We start from the raw sequence: 5,364 nt of genomic DNA on the forward strand, positions 1-5,364 counted from the left end.
CCATAATCTCGGCAAAGTAACTGATGAAATCATAGTATGCGCTTGTTTTAACCTTTTTTGAATTACACATTTTATCGCATTTACTTTACTTTATCTTATAAACTAGAAAACCCAAAAATTAGGTATGAACCACTACTCCTTCACTTTAGAATTATCTTAAGCTTTAAATATATGTTCGATTCTACTGATATCTTAAAAATACGACTCTAAGTCATACTTCCCTTACTCATAATATGGAGTAGTATGATTTAGGCCCCGCTGAATATAAATTTAAAACTATTGATCCCCCCTCTTGGCAGCTGATTCTGATGTCTTGCGGCCTGACGACACCGTATAAATAAAACCGTCCGTTTCTGCCATATCAATAGCATAACGTTTGTTTGAATGAGTAAATGCATGATTGGGATTCGAAAGGTATAAAGATTTTTAATTCATTGTTACAACTCAATATTTTGATTTCTTGTTCATTAAAGCTTTCAACTTTTTAGTTTAAATTGCTTAAGATAGTTAATCTAGAAATCAAATCTTAAAAATTTCTTGCTTTGGACAATTATTTCCCGTGGAACGGATCATGTTTACCCTTGCTAGTTAAAAGTAATTAGGTGATTTTTGATTAGTACTTCGACGCCGATCAAAATCACTAACGCATAAGTGTTAATTGTTTTTCTTTGAGTAAAATTAATTTAGACATTTAAAATTGATGGTATTTAATCCAATTTAGGAGATGCTCCCTCATAATGCATATATTGGGTTATTATGTGTTGTTGAGTGTAAAGTTTGAATTAAAGAAGGAATCAAACGCGAGTTACGTGTTCGAAGTAAATTGGATATTTGGCTTAAGGCACTTAGCGACTACGAAATCATAGGTCGCGATCGCGTTAAATCCTTGTGTCATTTATCTTTATTTTATCGTTACTCTTTAATTATTTATTTATCATTTGTGGGTAACTGATTGGCATAAATCACTTGTGTGGTTGTATCCCATAAATCCTAACAAGTGAAATTGTCATTTAATTATTATTGAATCATGTTAATGGTGCATTAATATTATTTAATCATTCTTGGTGTCTTGCGCCACTTTAGTATTTGAGTGTAGCTGATAAACTCTAAAGACAAAAGAAATATGCATTTACCTCATTGGTATGGAGTTGAACTCCAAAGGTAAGATTCTTACAATCTTACCTATCTAGGATTGGGATGTCAATTCAAGATTTATTACTCAAGGCTAATTCAAATATAATATGCAAGAATTTTTTATATTTTGTTCAAACCTACTTCTGCAGGTGATATAAGCGGTAAAGAAGTCAAAAATAAAGTGCAACGTTGCTCTTCAACAAATTTATTTTTAAGAAACATTAGACCGTCGGTCCTCAGTCGAGTCGTGGTACGATCGTGGCAGAGTATGTCAAACTTTTTGTGAAGCTATTTAAATCAACACTTCGTCACATTCGAAAACTCACATCTTACACTCCAATTTAATAGATATTCTTTCTAGCAAAGCATCAAGGTTACTTTGTGTTTATTTCATAGTGATTTCCTAGAAACAGAGATTCTATTTGTAGAATTTTAGTTGTAAACCTCAATCATCATATACTTTGTGGTTTAAGTTGTTTTTCACTATCATAAAGGATCTTGAAAGTGGAAGTGTTCTTTTTCTAAGAACTTATATTTTAATATTTGTGATACTTAGAGTTAATCTTACGAATAATAGAAATATTAGTTCTTTGACGTAATCGGCTCTCCACCGGATTTGATTTGTATTAATGAATATTGATTTGGTTAGCATCTTCTTCAATCACTATAAATTTAGTATTTGCATTCTTTCCTATTTTTTTACTTACGTGCAAACTTATATATTCTTCACTAACTCAAGTTCAAGTATTCTTAATCAATGAAAAATCTTGATAAACTCTAATTATTAGCAAGATAATTATTCGCTACTCCTCTAATCATCTTACAGTTTTGTATAATGCAAAATTAATGAGTATCATTTTTGATGTGAAAATATATTACTTAATATTTATATCACCAGTTTTTCCTTACGAAAAAACATAATAACATTAAGATCCAAAAATCGGCCCGTACAAACGATACACAAAGACATCCAAACAAAGTCAAACAGCAACAAAAAGTAACATCCAAAACCAACAGTCCAACCAACAGAGCGGATCACAATTAACTAGGAAAGTAAAGACGTCAACATAATCGACAATGAATACATAAGTAACAGATATACTAAAAAGCTAAAAATAAACTAGAAATCTTAAACGTAAACAGCAACAACGGTCGAGAGAACTCGGATCACCACCGTAACAGAACAACACTGACGACCGCATAATCACGAGTCGTCACAAAAAATTCCCAAGCTGCAAAGTTTAAGAATAACCGCCACATCAGGACTAGATCTCCATGGACATTGTCGCCATGTCACAACTCAAAGACACCACCGGAAAAGAACGGGACCCGATACACAATATGTCGTCATGTGTATTACTCATTAAACACATTTATATTGTGGAGATGAAATAAAGAGAATAAGGTAGAGCTAACTTTACATTTATTTGTTTTTGTTTACTTTCTAATTTTGTTTGTTAGCTTTAAAAAGAAAATAGAGAAACATGCAGCCAAGTAGTCAAGTAGCCATGAAAATACTAACATAGAACCAAGTGCCTTACCTAGCGTATTCATATAACCTCTGTAATTCCCATCTCCATTTATGACCATTCATCTCATTCAATATTTCATGCAAATCATGAAGACCCCACCCATTTATCTACACAAATTACATATGCATGAACAATACGAATTTCATTACATTACTTTCTAATATTTAACTTTGCGAAATTAAAAATCATTAATAAATAAATAATAATAAATACAATAAAAGAATATTAAAAGTAAGAAAGTAATTTTAATTTACATGCATTACAAATTGCCAAATCAGTTAGAATTTAACTCAGCGATTGCTTTGAATAGAGAAGATCAGAAATTGAAATTCAAACTTATAAACATATCTAAACGTCAATATGTACTTCTTTTAAGAAAATGATATAATATAAGTTATTTTTATATATATAGAAAAATTGAGATGAAGAGATGATAAAATATATTGTCACGAAATTGCTTTCTAATCGTTTAAAAAAAGTTATTCCAAATCTTGTGAGCTATGAACAAAGTTCGTTTATCAAAGGTAGAAATATCATGGATGGTGCGTTAATTGCTAATGAGACCGTTTCCTATCTAAAAAATAATCGTAAGAAAAGTCTTATTTTCAAGGTTGATTTTGAGAAAGCTTTCGATTGTTTAAATTGGGATTTCTTAAAAGAGATCATGAACATTACGGGGTTTGGGAACAAATGGATTGGGTGGATACTTTCATGTTTAAAGACATCTTCGGTCTCGGTACTCGTAAACGGATCCCCCACTTCCGAATTTAAATTGGAACAAGGAGTAAGACAAGGAGATCCACTATCTCCTTTCCTTTTTATTCTTGCGGCGGAAGGCCTAAACGTTTTGACAAAAATGGCGGTCCAAAATAGTCTTTTTGATGGTGTTAAAGTCGGGTGCAACGATATTCTTATCTCTCACCTACAATATGCGGATGATATAATTTTTTTCGGTGATTGGAGTAAACAAAACTTTCGCAATCTTTTGATGATTTTGAAGTGCTTTGAACTCACCTCGGGGCTCAAAATTAATTATCAAAAAAGTACTCTTTATGGTGTTGGAGTAGAAAAGTCCGTTATTGATGAAATGGCTACGAGGTTTCATTGTAATTCGGGTATGTTTCCATTTACTTACCTTGGCATACCGGTTGGTGGAAATATGAAGCGTAAAGAATGTTGGTCCCCGGTAATTAATAAATTTGAAAAGCGTTTATCGGAATGGAAAACACGTTCGATGTCTTATGGTGGGCGCTTGACCCTTGTGAAATCGGTGTTGAATAGTTTACCGTTGTACTTCTTCTCGCTTTTTCGTGCCCCGCAATGTGTGATCAACAAACTTGAGAGTGTAAGACGTTCCTTTTTTTGGGGGGTTCGGGAAAAAACTCTTTTATTTCATGGGTAAAATGGGAAGATGTCACTCGGGATTTTGGGTTGGGAGGTCTAAATTTGGGTTCACTTAAAAATAAAAATTTGGCCCTAATCGGTAAGTGGTGGTGGAGATTTAAAACCGAGACCGACTCCTTATGGGTTAGGGTCATCTCGAGCATTTATGGTCCCTCCGGGGGCCTAAATGTCGATTGTGATAATGCATTTTCTTCATTCAAAACTGTGTAGTCGAATATCATTGCAACAGGTAATCATATCGAATCTTTGGGCGTGTCCTTCAAGAACTCGTTTACTCGGGTTATTGGGGATGGTTCAACGATTTCCTTTTGGAACGACATGTGGATTGGCGATACAACACTCAAAGATAGGTTCAAACGACTTGCTAGATTGGAGACAAACTTGTGCGCTACTGTTCGGGATCGACTGACGTGGACTAATGGTGCGACTTCCACAAATTTCTCATGGTCGCGAGATCCATTCGGTAGATCAGAGGGCGAGCTTTTGAACCTTAACTCACTGTTACGTTCGGTTGCAATGAACCCTTCACAGAAAGATTATTGGGAATGTGGTAGTGGAAGCAATAAAACTTTTACTACCTCCAATCTTACTAAGATGATTGATGAGAAAACAATTTGCGCGGGATCAAACGCGTTGAAGACGTTAAAGAATAAGTTGGTTCCAAAGAAAGTTGAGATTTTCATATGGCGAGCTAGGAAACAACGTTTACCGGTCCGAATCGAGTTAGACAAGCGGGGGATTGACCTTAACTCGGTTCGTTGTCCAATTTGTGATGACGATATCGAGTCGGTTGGTCACTCGCTACTTAAATGTAGAAAAGCGGAAGAGGTGTGATCAAAAGGTTTTTCTTGGTGGGGTTTTGAAAGGACCCGTCCTAATCCACCTGGACGAAGTCATCAACATTTGGTCCCATTGCAATGATCGGCTCCAAGTAATGTCCTTATATTGAGCAAATGCACAGCGGAAGACTTAATTCGTACCTGAAAATAAACATGCTTTAAAGTGTCAACCAAAAGGTTGGTGAGTTCATAGGTTTATCATAACAATCATTTCAATATGTTAATAGACCACAAGATTTCATAATCATAAACATAATACACTCGCAAGTGTATGTAAAGCATTCTAAGTGGTTGAGCACTTGGTAACCATACTTAACATTTAATCAACGTCGCATATTCCCTTTATTATGAAATCTCACTACACCGTACCAAGTGTAGTCACCAAAACGAAGTACTGTGCAACCATTGAATACTGGTCGTCCAGTCCGGTTGGGGTTGTCAGGCCCGATAGATCT

This window comes from Rutidosis leptorrhynchoides, chromosome 2 (genome assembly GCF_046630445.1).
Source record: "Rutidosis leptorrhynchoides isolate AG116_Rl617_1_P2 chromosome 2, CSIRO_AGI_Rlap_v1, whole genome shotgun sequence".
Classification (NCBI taxonomy): Eukaryota; Viridiplantae; Streptophyta; class Magnoliopsida; order Asterales; family Asteraceae; genus Rutidosis; species Rutidosis leptorrhynchoides.